At 32.1% G+C, this 19,283-nt stretch overlaps 1 long non-coding RNA gene across 1 annotated transcript; it reads left to right on the top strand.

The window, feature by feature from the left end:
- The first annotated feature begins 12,410 nt into the window (after positions 1–12,410).
- Positions 12,411–13,541, top strand: LOC145949469 (uncharacterized). Its single transcript, XR_014427674.1, has 2 exons — positions 12,411–13,037; positions 13,156–13,541. It is a non-coding gene; the product is annotated as an uncharacterized LOC145949469 (long non-coding RNA).
- The last annotated feature ends 5,742 nt before the right edge of the window (positions 13,542–19,283 follow it).

The following is a 19,283-nucleotide window of genomic DNA, read 5'->3' as shown; positions in this document are numbered from 1 at the left end:
ACTATAGTGGACGCTGGGAATTATATAAGGGTGAAAGATATTATATATATTCCTGATTTTAGATGTGGTAGTCAAGCGGAAGGTTTATAAGAAGTATTTTTAATCATATACATTCTTCTCTAAGGAATGTCATTGAAAGAACAATTGGAGTTTGGAAGAAAAAGGTGGCATATCTTGTGTGATGAGACTATATCCATTGATTAAACAACAAAAGATTATAATTGCAACAATGACGTTACTTCATTCCAATGTGCGGCGCTGAAGGTGGAGAATTTAACAAATGTGATAATATTCCAAAATATGACTAGGGGTAGAGAAGAAATGAATGATGATGAAGAAATGATTTCATATAATCCTAAAAGAGTAGTAAATGTTGCTTGTATGAAGAGTTTGAAATCAAATGGCAATTGCATCTATGAGACTTGTTGAATCATGAATTGAGCATTTTATTAAATATCTTCTTGGTTACATATCTATTTGAGTTGTGAATTATTTGTTAAGTTATATATATATATATATATATATACTTTTATATTATTAAAATGAATATACTTTTTCATTTGAAAAAAATATTTACAACTTTTAAATTTTTGCCAAGCAACTTTAAACTTAAAAGTAATTTTTATGTTAAAAAAACTTAAAACTTATAAATAACTTTTACTTTTTTTTTTTTAACTTTATATTTTCAACTTTAACACGAAAGTAACTTATAAATTAACAAATAGAGAGGAGAAGACACAATGTTAAATGTATTAGTTTATGGATATATATATATAATACATGTCAACATATATATCTTAATTAGAGGGTTAAAAATCTAATTTGGTCCCTTATAATATTTTTTTTGTTTTAATTTAGGGCATCTCTAATGGAAGCAACTCATTTGAGTTGCTTTATGCATTGAAAAATGAAAAAAGTGGTCCCGAGTGTGCCATGTCAGTATTAAGCAACTCAAACACAAATTTACACCAATGGTAAGAAAATTTAAGAAATTCAACTTTTAGAATTTTTTTTTCTAATCATTTATGAACCAATTTTAAATTTTTATTAAAAAGGGTAATTGCACTACAATGAAAGAAAATAAATTACGAGAAAAAATACACAATAAGTAGATATTAAAAATAAAATAAAATAATAATAAATACATAGACATTATACGAAATTAATTTTCATCATTATTATTTTCGAAACGGTCCCAAATATGTTCAATAAGATTTGCTTGAAATCTGGTAAGGAACGGTTGCTTGAGGAAACAACTCTCTCTTTTCTTCAAGCAACTCATGTTGTCACGTCAGAGTCCTCCAATGGTAAGAAACCGGGGCTTGAGTTGCTTCATGGGACAAGCAACTCCCATTGGAGTTGCTCTTAGTCCCACTTCAATTTTTAGTTTTAATTTGGTCTCTAATAATTTAAATTACTGCAATGTCAGACTTCCATCCAAATTATTTAAACGGAGTTAATTGTTGGCCACGTTGATACCACGTAGATGCATAGGTAGGTGCCAAATTTCTTTAATGCATCTGGAACTAGAACGACCCATTCTGCTTGCACTCTTGCTGTGTTAATTTTGCACCTAGAACGAGTCATTCCAGATGCAAAATTAACATACCAATAGTGCAAGCAGAACGGGCCATTCTGGTTCCAGAATGTCAAACACAAACGGTCGATGATTATAGTTCACGCCTGTGATTCTAAATCACGGTTGTGAATCGTGCAAGGAAAAAAGACCCAAGGTACAAAACATTTCAAACACTAGATTTGGTAATATTGTCAATGGGGATTGATAACTTCAATTGCGAAACATTTGAGCTATATAGTGTATCGCTAAGGACAATGCAGTGTATCACTAAGGACAATGCAGTGTATCACTAAGGACAATGGTGGCAGGTTTTATTTCATTGTCAATCAAATTGGAGTGAACCACTTATTACCAAATCAACACTATACAGTCAAGGATGAAACGACATGGTATTTTCCCTTGAAGTCATTGACCGATGTACCCCAACAACAACAACCTATTCTTGAGGAGGTACAACCTGAAGTAGGGGAAGAGGACACACAGGACCAATATTTCACCACACAACCACATGTAGTGGTAGATAATACTGATATCCTGTCAGCCATTCAATGTATGGATCGTCGATTGCAAGAGCTGGATGAACGCCAATAACACTATAATTCACTAGTGGAAAAAATACTTTTAAAATCGGTCATTTTTTACTTTTAAAATTGGTTCTCTGACCGATTTTAAAAAGTGGGACTTTTAACATCGGTCGGGACCGATGTTAAAAGTCTAACTTTTAAAATCGGCTCATGCGTGACCGATGTTAAAAGTGATTAATTTTTTTAAAATATTTGACTTGTTTTAGGAGGATCCCTGAACAAAACCTGCAAATTAATAAAATACCAGACAATTCATATGTTTTTAATAGACCAAATTATATACAAATAACAAGAGTTGGTAAATGTCAACCATATATATAATCAAAGTATATAACTTACAAATTATTATGCATCCTAAACTACAAAATTACTAGAATCCTATCAAACTGATAATTTTAAATCTTTAAATAAAAGGAAAGATAAAGAACCCTAACAAACTCATAAATAAATGGATTAATAACACAGGAAATAAATAAATATCAAAGATAAAAACTAATACTTGTTACTGCAACTTCCTACCTTTGCAACATAATCTGAATCCTCATTTCAAAGAGAAAGTAAATGTTTAAAACAGAAATTATGCATAAAAACAAATGGTCCGACAAGCTATAAAAAAATTTTAAAAAAAATCTCCAACAATACCCATTAATTGTGAAGTCTCTGCGCAAGGAGTTTTTGCAGCGAAACAAGTCTTTTTTATTACTGCACTTGGGCAACAGAGAGTATAACGATTGTTCCTTCCCTTTGGAAGTTCGTGCCACTGTCTCAAAACTGGTCACCTGATACAACATAAATAAATTAATAGATTGATTTATGTTAATCAAAGAAGAATTTCCAAATGAAGTGCACATTAAATCATACATGAAATTTATAGATTAAAAAAAGACAAAGATAATCTTGTATAATTACTCAATGGACAAACCTCAACAACATAACCTTTTATATGAACCAAGCATACTGGAAAACAATGTCCAACAACTTCGGCACGAGCTGAACGATGAAACTGCTTTCTCGCCAGTTAGATAAATTGGACAGAATAAGTGTCCTAAAACTCACTCCAAAATGTATGTTGTATTTCTAATAGTTGATAAATTGAGTAATTGTCATAAAACCTCCTTAAGCTCTGTTGTGGTGATAACATCAAAATCTTTTGGAGTTCTATTCAGCAGTAGATCTCTCACACACCCACCTACTAAGTAGGACTCAAACCCTGCGATTCATAAGAGATAAAAAGAATATAGTTATTGAAAAAGAAAACAGGGGTATATGGGTATAACAAAATACAGAAAAGTTTAAGTTAAATGAATGGGAAAGGCATTCAAACTTTTCGTGTAGAAGCATTAACAGAAGAAGAAGCAGAGGTGATGTTTAAGACCATGGCTGAAGTAGGCCCCAGAACGGCCCGTTCTGCAAGCAGAACGGGCTATTTTGTTTTCAGTGCAGCCCGTTCTGCAAGCAAAATGATCCGTTCTGTTTGCAGTACAGGCCGTTCTGCTTGCAAAACGGGTCGTACTGCAAGCAGAACTGACCGTTCTAGGGCCGATCCAGACTCAAAATTCGTCCAGTAACAACGAAATAAGAGACATGAGAAGAGAATGTTACCTTGATGTTGTATTCTTCCAAGAAAATGAGAAGTTGCATACTTCGGATGAGAGCTCGAGAGAGTAAAGAGAAGAATATATGAACTATTGAAGTCAAAGAGTAGAGAATGGAGCTAGGGGGAGAATGGGAGCGGAGATAGTAAATTAAGTCTTTGATACTACTTTTAAAATTGACTGTTCAATAACCGATTTTAAAAGTGATACTTTTAAAATCAGCTATTTGATAACCAATTTTAAAAGTCTACTTTTAAAATCGGCTCTTCAAGAGCTGATTTTAAAAGTAGCGTCACAGACTTTTAAAATCGGTCATAACGTAGCTGATTTTAAAAGTAATGCCATTATTTACAAAATTGCCACCGCGTCACTTTTAAAATCGGATACCTTATGACTGATTTTAAAACCTTGATTTTAAAAGTCATGTTTGTACTAGTGATTATATGGTGGATAAGATGTATTATTGGAACCTTCAGCGTTATCCAGATGATTTCCCTTCTCAGTAATTTATTTAAACTTTCTTAGTATATGTTATGTTATGAATTTTTGTTTTTAATTTTTGAACCACATTGCTGCATTTTGTTGAACGTATGTATGTGTTTGGTGTTCTGGAATGGCCCGTTTTGAATCTAGAACGACTCGTTCTAAAACCAGAACGACCCATTCTGGTTTCAGAACGGCCCGTTCTGCTTGCACTCGCTATCTGTTAAATAATGCATCTGGAACGGCTTGTTCCAGGTGCAAAATTAACACACCAACAGTGCAAGCAGAACGGGCCATTCTGGTTCTAGATACATTAAAGAAATTTTGCATCCACCTATGCATCTACATGACATCCACATGAGCAACAATTAACTCTGTTTAAATAATTTGGACGAAAGTACGACATTACAATAATTTAAATTATTAGGGACCAAATTGAAACCAAAAATTAAAGTGAGACTAAATTGAAACAAAAAAAATATTATAAGGGACCAAATTAGTATTTTAACCTAATTAGAAAGAGTAATATTATGTGGAAGAAAAAAAAGATAGTCATTAGAAGGGGGATTGAATAGTGAATATCAAAAACTTGTATTTTTTTGCAAGAGAGTGAAGTATTATCTACAACAAACGAAATACTAGAAGAGTAATCAAAAGAACAAATAAGATATCGAGTATTTTTTATGCCGATTTGTCTCAAACATAGAGGCTACATCTAATTCTCAATCCAACTAGATTAAGTTCCATTAACTTTCTCAAAGTTACAAATATTCTTTCCCAAGTCATTTTTGGCTCTAGAACAAATGTTATTTGACTAAGTATTCTTTTATAGTCAAACCTCTCCAGGCTCTACAACAAGTGTTCTTTGATTGACCTCTTCAAGTCACTATCAAAGCATTCTTTTACAATCAAGCCTCTTCAGCCTCTGCCCTATAACAATAATTATCCAGGTATTACAAGGTTATTATAATTATCTCTCCAAGACGTGAATACAATATTTTGGTGCAAAGATTTTTCTACAAGACAAAAGTTATATAGAAGAAATATGTCTATGAATGTTCTTGTATTTCGATCAAAAACCTCTCTTTGTCTTGATCTTCAAAAATTCTTATACAGTAGCTTTAGAGAAGATGCTTGTTGCAATACTTTGAGTCTAGCTCACAAGTTTGCTTTGTTTGTCTTCATCTTCTTCATTATGGTGACAGGTAATTGTTTGGTGCATTTAATGCAAGTATAAAATGCATTTTACCAAATAGTACCTCTTATATAATCAAGAAGGCTACTTATTAACTTTCCATAGTAAATGGAGCTTGTAGAAGCAATATTAGTGCAAAGTAGCTATTGTAGTGACTTCATCTATTTTTCTTTGTGAGTTTAGGGATTTGGTTTTGATGGAAATCATGATTTGTCTTTAACGATTTGTAAGTTATGAGACAATCTTTTAATTCGATTTATTAAGATATTTAAAGAATATGAGAAATACTGTATGCTTTAGCTGATTATCAATCGTCTTATAGTTGATCTACATCTTACACTTTATCTAATAAACCTTTCAAAGATACTTTTCAAAGATGTTTTCGTAGACATTTCTTCTATATAAAAGTATTTTATTTGTTAATATTAAAACTTTGAATTTAAGGGATCATCTTTTGATTTAACACTATTTTTAATCTCTTTTTTTCTTACGATATTTTTTACAACAAAAAGTTGGAAAAAGAAATGGAGAGATAAAAAAAAATCTCAAGTAAAAGATGGAGTTAAAAAGGTAGGAATATAACAAATAAGCTTGCAATGAAGATGGTGGCCAACTATGACCGTGATTCTAGAGAAAAGAGTATATAAGGGTTTCTCTGAGAAGGGAACTTCATAAGTTCATTCTCAAAGAAACTTAGAGAGGAGTTATAGATAGAAGGACTTTGGGTCCGTGAGCTCCTTTCTCTCCCAAATTTCTCTGTTTAATTCTTCTTCTTCTCAGTTCTTGGCTATCTTGAGCCAATTTTCAGGTGAGGGAAGCTAGAATGTAGAAATTTAGTTGCATGTGAGTTTAGAAACTCAATTGATGCATGAATTTTGAGAATCAATGGTTGGATTGAAGGAATTGCTCATTTTTCGGGGTTTTGGGAAAAATGGGGTTTTGGTCGATCTTGATGAATCAGATGAGTACATGTTGTTTCTAGGACTTGGATTGAATTGTTGTTGGTGCATGGATGCTATTTCTTCCATTGCATGTGGGTTTTCTCTGAGTTTCAAGTGTGGAAGTCCAAAAATGGCGAAGAACATGGTGCCTCTGTCATGAAACAACTGAGCCATTTTAAAGGGCTGAGGCCTTTAGGGACTGCATGACAGAGAAGGGTTTCTGGAACCAAAGGGATGAGCCATTTTAAAGGGCTGAGCGCTTTCAAAAAGGTTGAGCCATTTTGAAAGGCTGAGCCCTTTAGGGGCAGTGTGCCAGGGTCGAGTTCCTGAAGGTAAAGGGCTGAGGGATTGGGAAGCACTACGCGCGTTGGAGGCACTGATCGTTTTTGTGCTTTCAGAATTTGACTTTATGGTCTTCATGAAAGTTGTAGCCTAGGATCTTAGCTTTCCAATGGCGTTACAATCACCTAGAAATAAGGTCTAGAACTTAAGATATGGTTGTTTTAGTGAACAGTGGTCAAGTTGTCAGCATTAGTTAAGTTGTTATCATGTGGATTAAAAATTTGCTTGATACTATGTTGTATATTGGTTCATCTATGTATTATATATGATGTAAATTGGCGCTTGATTCATATGTATGCTTTGTAATGATATATATGAATGTTTAAGCATGATAGGACATATGTGTATGATCATATGAGAATTATATTGATCATGATGGTGGATTGACCATGTATGATGTATGATGCATTATTGCATGTGATGCCTTATGGCATGTGTCTAGCCTAGAACTTGAGGAGAGGGAAAATGTTTTCGAACTAGAAGAGCTCACATAGAGTCTCTTGAGAGTGGTGCTTGGATAGGCCACTGATATAAATGAGAGTGGTGCTTAGATAGACTGGTGCTTGGACAGGCCACTACTTTGGGTGAGTCTCATCTCAGTTCTTAGCTAGTGTTGGAGCAGGGTATGAGGTCGAAGGTTATTCCCTTAATCAAGTACTGGGGAAGGTTCGTGGTTCCTTGTGGATAGTTAGTGGGAGAACTCCACAAGTTACTTGGTAAGGCATGCCAAGGTCGTGGTACGCCTGTACCCAGCTGTGCTATACCTGACGGTGGAACCAGACTTCCAAGTGTGTAAATGACATCATCCAAGTAAACTTGAGTGAGGATTTATATCCTGTTAGCTTTGACTGAGCAGGCGCATGGGGAGTGAAAATGGTTGGGGTGGTTTCAGTAGGATTGAGATGTCACTTATACTACTTTGTTGTTAGGGAGATCTCCTAGGTGTATGCATGACAACACATTAGATGATTGATATGCATTGATATCTATCATGAGTTGCATTTTATTGCATGATTGCTATTATGATGAAGTATATGGTGTTTGACTTCATGATTGGATGATTGTATAGTATAGATTATTGTTTTATACTTGTATGGTTGTTTATTGAACTCTAGCTTACCCTTCTATTTCCATGTGGATGGATTGCGATGATCATACTGTGTATGGGAGCATATCAGGGCTAGCTTGGAGTTGAGGTGACCGCTACGGGACATGGAGTTTTATCCTCGTATTAGAGTTACCATTTTAGGTAACTGTTTTGTCTGTGCTTGATCGACACTAGAGTGATATTATTTTTGGGATGATTGTACATATATGGGGTTATGCTTTGTTCATAGAAACTTAGTTATTATTATTATTATTATTATATATATATATATATATATATATATATATATATATACTTGTATGTATGAATTATTCAATTTTAATATTTTTTCTTAGTTCAATAGTTTATTAGTGCGACTCTACTAAGTGTAGGGACCACGACGAGTCGTTACAGTTATGGTAGTTTAGTGGTTAATCTTTCTTTGTTCAACACCTACACAAAGCAAAATTTGTAAATATTTTAAAATATTATATATTTCTTCATCTAGTAATGTTTTGAAGTTCAAATACATATCGATCCAATATATTGAACAAGTTTTATAACATAAATTATGGTTATTTTTTATTTATTTAATAATATATTTCAAATCTACACATTAAAATTAGAATGGTAGTATGGTACATAAGATATTGTATATGAAATTATAATGTATAATATATATATATATATATATATATATATATGTATCCTACTATATTAATTAATATTTATCAATATATATTTCTATACATTTTATTAATTAAAATGCTACATTAATTATAATTTTTTTTATTATGTATAACATCTCGAAATTCTAGAATAAATAAATAAATCTTTCTAATAACTTAAGTTAACTCTATAAAAAAAAGATGGGAATTTTAAAATAATATAATGTGTTTATAATAATTGAATAAGAAATGTGTTAAGTAATTTGCTGGTAAACTGCTACCTAGGAATAAATTTAGGCTTAAAAAACATGACATATCATTTATTTTAGGTAAAAAAAAATCATGTCCCACATCTCTTGACGTTGGGTGTGAAGTACTACTGATAAATTTATTTTACAATTAATATGGAACCTTTTAATTTGAAAAGGTTGGAAAGTTTAAATATGTATATATAAATATATAGATATGTATGTATATTTATACATATAGAAACTAATAATTGTAGCAACAATATAGTTTTGACCTCGAAGAATTTTTTTTTCCTTATATTTAATAATAATTAATTATTCAATTTTGACCAAAAAATTACTATACAATTAACTATTGCATCCTTCTTATTTTGTTTATAAATTGGTGTTTATTTATTTTTCTTTAGAAATCATTGACCTACAAAGACATTAGAAAAAGTCATAGCAAAAAATGAGATAAGGATTATTGTTGTTGTCATTGTAAGCATAATTATGTTTAACCTTACACATGCTGAGAGTTCTCCATTCGTGCAAATTAAGTCAATCAACGCGCTTGATCCGAATTGTTTTCGGAATTGTATCAAAGTTAATTGCGACAAATTTATCGGTCTTCCGGAATATTCGTTATGTTTCGATGCATGTACATTTTCATGTGGTGGAAAACATACCAATGATCTCCACAATTTACTGAAAGGATATGTAAATTAGTTATCGAGTTTTATCTTCAAATAGAAAAATAAAACAAAATGTTGGAACCATATTTGTTTGTCTATATCCTTTTTAATGTGTCTTTTGATATTTCATGACAACTTACAAATGATAATTTTAATTTTATCATTTGATCAACAAAAGTAATAAAAAAATGAATTTATGAGTGTATTAAAATAATAAGGTTAAAATTTAAAGTCGTATATTGTCTTGTGTATTATTTTCATGAGATGGTGTCTTTTGTATGTGGCATACACGTGTTTTTCAATTTAATTAATAATTTTAATTATCACAACGCCTCACATAAAATTTTATATTAGTTTTTTTAATTTGTTTGTGTAATACTCCAAGTATTATTGTAATTACGTTTACATTACTTAGAATGTGAAAATCCCATCATTTTAAATATTTATACGAAAGCTATTTATTAATATAATCATAATTTTATACAATTACAAAATAGAAATTACCATACACTTAAGACCTATTTGGTGGTTAGGATAAGATATGATATGATTTGAGAGTAGATCAAGAAAAGAGTAGGATATGCTAAGATCATTTAAAAATTTAATCATGTATATTAATTGGGGCACACCATGACAACAAATCAAATATCTTTTTCTTAATAATACACCAAGGTACAATTAGGCATCTCTATAACGCAAAGACATACCAACTTGGGCGGAACCCAAAACCTGCATATTATCTACCAAGCACAAAAAAGAAAATTAAAATAGATAATATAATGTTCATAAATAAAAATCAAGAATAAATAAATAAATTAAAATACTATATTTATCAGATAATTTGTTATCATGCATAACATCTTGAAATTCCAGAATAAATAAATCTTTCTCATAGCTTAAGTTAATTCTATAAAAAAAAAATTGGAAATTTTAAAATAATATAATGTGCATTTTTAATAATTTATAAGAAATGGGTTAAGTGGTTTGCTAGTAAGGTGCTACCTAGGAATAAGTCTAGGCTCTAAAAACCTAACATATCACTTATTTTAAGAAAAGAAAAACATTATGTCCCACACCTCTTGACGTTGGGCGTGAAGTACTACTAATAATTTTTTTTACAATTAATATGGAATCTTTAATATTTAAAAGGTCGGAAAGTTCAAATATGTATATATAAATATATAGGTATGTATGTATATATGTACATATAACAACTAATAATTGTAGCAACATTATAGCTTTTGAAGTTAGAGGAAAAATATATAGAAGGGGAGTTGAATATGTGTGTGCGAAGGTTTAAGGAAATCTTTTTGCATAAAAGGATTTTTCATGTTTCATATTGACGTTTTCAAATTCAAGATGCATCTCTTGTTTACTTTTAAGATAACATTTAAAAGTGTTTTGCGTCTGCAAGTTTTATCGTCTGCACGAGAGTGTTTCTTGCAGTAATAAGTTAAACAAGAGATGTTTTCCGTCCAAAAGCTGTTGTAGTTTGAAATAAGCAGTGAGTAAGATTTTCAGGATAAAATATCAAGTAAATAAATTTGCGTCTGAGAAGAGCAATATAGTGCAAAGATTGTTATATTGGTTCGCTCAGACTGAGCTACATTCAGACTCCTTCAATTGAAGGGTTCCACTAGATTTTCAATCAAGTACAAGTATTATCACCAGTTCTGGTTTGTCGAGTATTGTCGACTACTTTTGGCCCGCCAACTTCACTCGTCGGCGCTAGTATTCTTTGTTCAGCCTCTTCAGGCTCTCAGTGAGTATTCTCAACCACTCTTAGTTCCCGAGTATTATCAACCACTCCTGGTTCGCTAATTTCACTTATTAGCGCTAATATTCTTTGTTTAGCCTCTTCAGGCTCTCAGTGAGGATTATCGACCACTCTTGGCCTGCTAACTTCACTCATTAGTGCTAGTATTCTTTGTTCAGCCTCTTCAGGCTCTCAGTGAAGATTATCGACAAGCCTCTCCAGTCTTATACAAGTATTCTTTCCCTATCCTCTTCAGGCTTTACAAATGATAGATAACTTATTTTGAGTGTGTGGTTTGCTCTCACAGAGAGGATACAAAGGTTTACTACACTCACTAAGGTTTAAGTTCCTAAGTTACACTTAGAACTCCTTAGTCTATAGAGATAAATAAAATATTATAGATTTGACTATGTATGCTCTGTCTCTGGTTTCTTTGCTTCTTGGGCTTGGAATCACTCTTCGCCAACCTTTCCAGGTTTAGAGTCATGACATATTTATAGTCTCTGTAAATTCTGCCCGTTGCAAGTGCCCGTTGAAGTAGAATGTACTCGTTCATGACTAGTTCAATTTCTCATTTAATGCACTAGATCTTGCATTAAATGTTGCTTCCTGTTTATAGACATTGCGTGAAGTCTTCTACGTTTTTGGTAGCTGCAGTGTTTGACTTTAACTGCGACCTAGGAATTTTTTGTCCTTTACCGGTCATTGTAACTGTAGAGACGTCATCTTTATCTGAAAAAGTAATATACTTTTTCTGAAATACGCATGCTTTAAATTTTTGACCTAGTAATTAAAGATCTGACTCAATACTTGATGAACCAGGCATGGATCTTTCTACTTCTGCTATCTACTAGGTGTAAACAAATGATTTAATAGTTTCTCTAAGGAATCAGCAATGTGTTTTATAGGTTGTAGGATGAGACTGCCCTGCCTGGTGGGATAAGACTTAGTCTACCATGCATTCTTTACCATAATTGCTTCATTTTTTACTATGCATATTTACATATATTTTCTTTTACTGTACAATTTTTATAGTTTGTTTAGATATCTTTGATTTATATATTCACCATCTTAATTCTGGATTTTTAATTTTTTCTTATGCATAGGCAGTTCAACGACCCTGGGAAGAAGATCCATTTACCATGAGTGAGGAAGTTATGAAGATGATAGCATTAAAAGTTGTGCGTGAAAGGTTATTGGACTATGTACATCAGGTAGTTGTTGAATCCATTCATTCTTCTAATACCTAGCTAGAATTTGTAAGAAATATGTTGTAGGATTTGGCTAATATTGTTTAAATATTATATATTGACTAGCAAGTTTATCAATTCATGAAATTCCATATGATGTTGAATAGCGATTGATTGACTGGAAAGAGTTACGAGATGGTTCTCTTAGGATTGAGCAACATTTCATCACTAACAAATTAAGCCAACGCAAGATTCTTGTGGGGAAGAATGGCTCAAAAATTGGGTAACTAGTATTTTCAGCCTATCCATTATGTGGCTTAACAGATTTTGCTATTATTATTTTAGCAGTTTCTCCTATTTTGAATATGATATGACAAGATTGGAATGTTGTAAGTTCAATCAAAGCATATGGGAAGAACTGGGGATACCTTCATCTTTTGTGCTATATATTTGAGATTTTCAAGTATAGTTGTGCCCACCTTCCATATGAAATTATGAGTATTTAGATAGGCTCGTGACGATGGTTCTCTGAACTCGAGAATATAATCATTAAGATTCTTGTGCATCAAAATTTCCATTTTCTGTAGAATATTGTCTTTTGATCTTAAGAGTTGGGACAACAGGTCTCCAATTTTATTTCTGTTTGTTGTTTGAATCTACCTTCCACCTGCATGCCTTTATCCATCTCCTGTGAGGTAGTGTGCATGCTTTGAATTCATTTTTTCTTGCTGGCTTCCTTCAGATGAACACTAATTTGGGTTTAATTATGTTAAGGTTGCGATCTTATGATTTTTGACATTTTCTTTAATACAGGAGAATAGGAATTGAAGAAAATGAAGATCTAAGGTCCATTTTCAAAAAACAAGTGCATCTAATTCTCCAAGTTAGGCATAAACAATGAATCAGGAAAATAGAATTGATGAAGTGTACCTTCTTTGCCGCACCATGTCAGTATGTGAAATGCCAAAGTTGTGGTGTGTCTTACCCTTGCATTTGAAGTTCGCAAAGGAACAAAACCGTGCTAGATGTCATGGTGATCATGGTGAGAATCATCGGTATGGTGACACAGGTTGAGTTCATTGGTGATCTTGCAAGCAAACTTTTGTGCCATTTACCGTTTAGTTGCCTGTGATTTAAGTTTATTGTGTAAGAAATATGAATTTCAAAATGAAATTTCCATATTTTATTGTTTACTCAAATATAGTTTGATTTATGCATGTTTTTTATTATTATATCAAAATAGACGAATACTGCATTTGGTCTATAACTACATAAAGGTAAAGAGATCACATTCATAAAACATAAATCATAGTCTAATGTGGAAATTACAAAAAGATAAAATTAAGGTCTTCTAGACTCTAACAATAGTAGCATTCTAAGTTAATCCTAACTACGTCTCGATGTCACATATCTTATTAGAGCACGACCAACTGAAGCCTAAGCTTCGTCACCAACATCCTCATGTTGATGGTCATCTGCAACACAGTAGAAGACACACATAGAACAAATAGGGCAGTGAGAAACATCTCGTTTAGGTTAAGGTGTAAAAATAACGGTCAGGCAACACACACACAAATCATACAAAGCACAGCACAAAATACACGTTAATCAAGCACAACTCAAGTCATACATACATTAGTAGCACATACACAATCAGTATCACATGCACACTCATTTATCATGCAATGATGTCATGAACTCGACTCATAAATGCATGCATGTGGCGCTAGTAACATATCACATATCACTGGTGTGCTGCCTAAACGAAACACCTAAGATAGTCTAGGAGTACATGTAGGGAGCTACCCATACACTCTCAGCTAGAAAGATGTACTATTAGGGTCTGGTCGAGATAGCGAAACTGCGCAAGTTACGTCTCGTGCTCACAAACGGGTGGAATTGAGACATTCAAACCGCACTATCCCCTAGGACTCCCCTAAGCTGTTACACAAGGAGGGCCTTCCCTAACGGTGTACTCCACATCGTACCCTTCACATAGATGCACATGATGCATGTCACACACATTCACACTTCATGGACTCATCACTTTACTTGTCTAGGACTTTCATGTCTTATATCATTTCATCATATTTCACATTCTCATAGTCATAGTGCTCACAATAGCACGTCATTCACATCATGTCTCATGTCATTTTTTCAAATTTCATATAGTCATACTCATAATATCATCATTTGATTCTTATCCTCATCATGCTCATATTCACTTTTCACATTGTCTCATCATATTCACATAATCTCCATAGAGCACTCTAATTCATAGAAAAACTTATCTATTTTTGAAATTAAACACATCTTTGCACTTAACATCATACAAGAAACATAACAGAACATTCAGAAAGTAAAACAGAAAGCATTAGAAATTTGCTTGTTTCTCATAGGGTTCCCACAGGAACCCATAGAACACTCTAATTCATATCAAAACTTATTTATTTTCAAAATTAAACACATATTCATGTATCACATCCAACCAGAAACCCAATAGAAAACTCAGATATTAAAACAGAAAACTTTCATAATCTGCCTGTTCCTAGAGCATGCATCAAGCAAGGGATTGGGGTCAATCCTGCTACCCAACAATTATTCCCACACTCTCGAGTGAGGTTTCTCACTCCCCCCTTACCTGAATAAGCAGAAGATGAAGCTAGAGAAGAATATGGTTGATCTCCTTCTCTTGGTTCTCCTTGGTCTTCAGAGAGTGTGTCCAAGAGCAGTGCTAGAGTATGCTATTTATAGATCAAAAGTGGCTAGAACGACCCGTTTAGGATCCAAAATGACCCATTCTGGATCCTTTCATCATGTGTTTAATTCACATTTGAAATAGTTCGTTCTTAAACCAGAACAACCCGTTCTGGAGTTGAGTTTAATTCATAACGGTCATGTTTGGAACGACCCGTTCTTAAACTAGAACAACTTGTTCCCAACTAGGGTTACATGCCTTTTTAGTAGTATGGAACGACTCATTCCAGTTTGGAAACGACTCGTTCTAGGCTACTAAAATTCAAAATATTGGGCTTTGAGCCGTCATATAATTTGTGAAAATCGGGGTGTTACATCATTGAAAGAACACATGGAGTTTGGAAGAAAAGGTGGCATATCTTGTGTGATATGAGACTACATCCATTGATTAAACAACAAAAGATTATAATTGCAACAATGACGTTACTTCATTCAGATGTTCGGCGTTGAAGATGAAGAATTTAACAAATGTGATAATATTCCAAAATATGACTAGGGGTAGAGAAGAAATGAATGAAGATGAAGAAATGATTTCATATGATCCTAGAAGAGTAGTAAATGTTGCTTGTATGGATAGATTTTGAAATCAAATGGCAATTGCATCGATGAGAAGTAGATATAATTGACTTGTTGAATCATGAATTAAGCATTTTATTAAATATCTTCTTGGTTACACATCTATTTTTTTTGTTCATCCCTGGAGTATCCACCACCAATAGCAGTGACTAATCTCCTCGCTACGTTGGAGGCACCTTAAAGGGTGGGATAGTTGGCCCCAAGATTTACACATCTATTTAAGTTGTGAATTACTTGTCAAGTATATATATATATATATATATATATATATATATATATATATATATATATATATATATAAAAGTTGGTATTAAATCATTTCTAAATAAATTGTTTTGTTTCCTTAAAAATATTATCGAACAAGAATATGTTATAACTTAAATATTTTATCATTTGTAATTATTATTAAATGTCTTCAATTAATATTATATGTGTCATATACAAATAATCATTAAATTAATTTTTTATATTAAATTTTTGTTTTTAAAAAATAATTTTTTTGAATATCTTTATTTTAAAAATTATTATTATTAAAATATTTTACATAGACTAAATTATTTGTATACAATAAGCTGTGAATATACTTTTTCATTGAAAAAAATATTTACAACTTTTAAATTTTTGCCAAACAACTTTAAACTTAAAATAACTTTTAAGTTAAAAAAGATTGAAAACTTACAAATAACTTTTACTTTTTTTTAAGTTCACATTTTCAACTTTAACATGAAAGTAACTTATAAATTAATAAATAGAGAGGAGAAGACACAATGTTAAATGTATTAATTTACCAATATTGAAATATATAATACATGTCAACAAGCATATTTTAATTAGAAAGAGTAATACTATTTGTGGAAGAAGAAAAAAAAGATAATCATTATAAGGGAGATTGAATAGTAAATATCAAAAAATTGTATTTTTTGCAAGAGTAGTATCTACAACAAACGAAGTATTAGAAGAGTTCTTAATCTAACCAGATTGAGTTCCATTAACTTTATCAAAATTACAAATATTCTTTCCTAAATCACTTCTGGCTCTACGACAAATGTTATTTGAATATCCCCCTTAAGTCACTATCCAAGTATTCTTTTATAGTCAAACCACTCTCGGTAAGGGATGATAAATATACCCGTACCCGCGGGTAATACTCGAATTCGTCTCGACTTTGACGGTGAATACCTGGTTTGACCGAGTACGGGTACGGGTACGGGTAAAATCCGATATATTAAATTGGGTACAGGTATGTACTTACCCGCCTCGTACCTGTACCCGTCCTCGTTCCCATTTTTAATTTAATACCCACTTTCAATTTAATTATATTAAATACTTTTAATATTTTTTTTATGTGTGATTATTTATTATAATATGAGATAGAGAAATAACCTAATTATAATTATAATATAATAAAAAATAATAATTTAAAAATATCATATATTTTTTTTCAAAAAATAAAAAATAAAAGAATTGACGGGTACGGGTATACCCGATACCCGACGGGGACATAGATGGGGATGAAAATCATATACCTGACAAGTACGGGTACGTGGATGGGTATCATGAAACCTGTACCAGACCCACCCTGTTTCCATCCCTGCTCTAGGCTCTACAACAAGTGTTCTTTAACTAACTTCTTCAAGCCATTATCAAAGCATTCTTTTATAGTCAAGTCTCTTCAACCTCTACCCTATAACAACAATTATCCGGTAATTACAAGGTTATTACAATCATCTCTCTAAGACGTGAATACAACAACATTTTGGTGCAAAGATTTTTCTACAAGACAAAAGCTATATAGAAAAAATGTGTCAATGAATGTTCTTGTATTTCGATCAAAAACCTCTCTTTGTCTTGATGTTCAAAAACTTCTTATATAGTAGCTTTGGAGAAGATGTTTGTTGTAATACTTTGGGTCTAGTTCACAAGTTTGCTTTGTTTGTCTTCGTTTTCTTCCTTGTGGTGGCAGGTAATTGTTTGGCACATTTAATGCGGGTATTAAATGCATTTTACTAAATAATATCTCTTATCTACTCAAGGAGGCTACTTATCAACTTCCATACTAAATGGAGCTTGTAAAAGCAATATTAGTGCAAAACAACTATTGTAGTGACTTTATCTGTTTTTCTTCATGATTTTAGGGATTCGGTTCTAACAGAAAACATGATTCTTTTCTTTAACGATTTGTAAGTTTTGAGACAATATTTTGATTTGATCTATTAAGATATTTAATGCACATGAGATAGACAGTGTGCTTTGTCTGATTATCAATCGTCTTATAGAAGATCTACATCTTACACTTTATCTACTAAGTCTTTCAAAGATGTTTTCGTAAACATTTCTTCTATATAAAAACGTTTTATTTGTTAGTATTAAAATTTTGAATTTAAGGGATCGTCTTTTGACTTAACACTATTTTTGCTCTCTTTTTTTCTTACGATATTTTCTACAACAAAAAGTTGTAAAAAGAAATGGAGATAAAAAAAATCTCAAGTAAAAGATGGAGTTAGAAAGGTAGGAATATAACAAATAAGCTTACAATGAAGATGGTGGCCAACCATGACCCTGATGCATCAAAAGAAATGGTAGAACTAAATGCAACCATCATGATTGACAAGGAACATATATAAACTTCTCAATCATGATCTTTTAAGGATATACTTTTGAACTTAATCAGATTAGTCAATCTCAAGATATTCCTTAATTACTTCATCGATTGTTTCTTCACCAAAATTCTAATCTTTGTCGTATCAGTCCTGCTAAGAACAGTTAACTCCATAGAAGTCAATATACCCACTAATCAAATTATAATAGAAACCTTTCTTAACTAGTAACCAAACCGGCTTATCAAAGTTTTATCCTTTATCTATGTGTTTTTTTTAACTCCTTCGGTGCAATATAAATAACTAGAGTTTCAAAACATGTTTTGGCCCACATTCAAATTTGACATTTCTTCGAATAGTGAGTTATGGATCTGGCTTAATCTTACAAAATTAATTTATAAAGTGAGCATTGTTTTCCATTTATATTCAGTAGTATAGTCATCTCATTAGGTGATATGAGATCTCCAACACATCTTGTTATGTCGAAGATTAGACATATTAAGCTAGACCGAATATCTGCAGGTGATTCGATAACTTGATAGCAAGTGATACAGTAGATTCAACAACACTCATTAGGATATGTTCTGACAAAACTAACATGTAAGATAATAATTATTTTTTACTTATATAATGAGACCTTCAACAACATTGTTTCAAGTTTCAACTACTCTTAGCATCAATTGAAAACTCTTATTCTTTGAATAAGTTGAAACTATATGTTCAGGCTTTAGATTTTTTGTCTCAGATACAAAGTATGCAAGTTATCTCAAATTCAATATAGGTTTATAATCTATTGAAAGAGGAATGTTCCAAAAATTAGATAGCAAATAGTCTAGACAAATGTCCTAACCCAGAGTCTGATGACTTTCCAAGAGATATGACATCTCAATTTCTGAACACATGATATTGAACTAATTATTCTACAAATGCAATCAACTTTAAAACTTGTTTAAAAAAAGTTACTTTCTGCTTGGACTTTCTTTGCAAACTTCCTTTCTAGACATTAGGTCA

The sequence above is a fragment of the Cajanus cajan genome, chromosome 7, assembly GCF_000230855.2.
Source record: "Cajanus cajan strain Asha chromosome 7, NIPB_CcT2T_4, whole genome shotgun sequence".
In the NCBI taxonomy this organism is placed as follows: Eukaryota; Viridiplantae; Streptophyta; class Magnoliopsida; order Fabales; family Fabaceae; genus Cajanus; species Cajanus cajan.
This window is presented reverse-complemented; position numbering and strand designations above follow the sequence as displayed.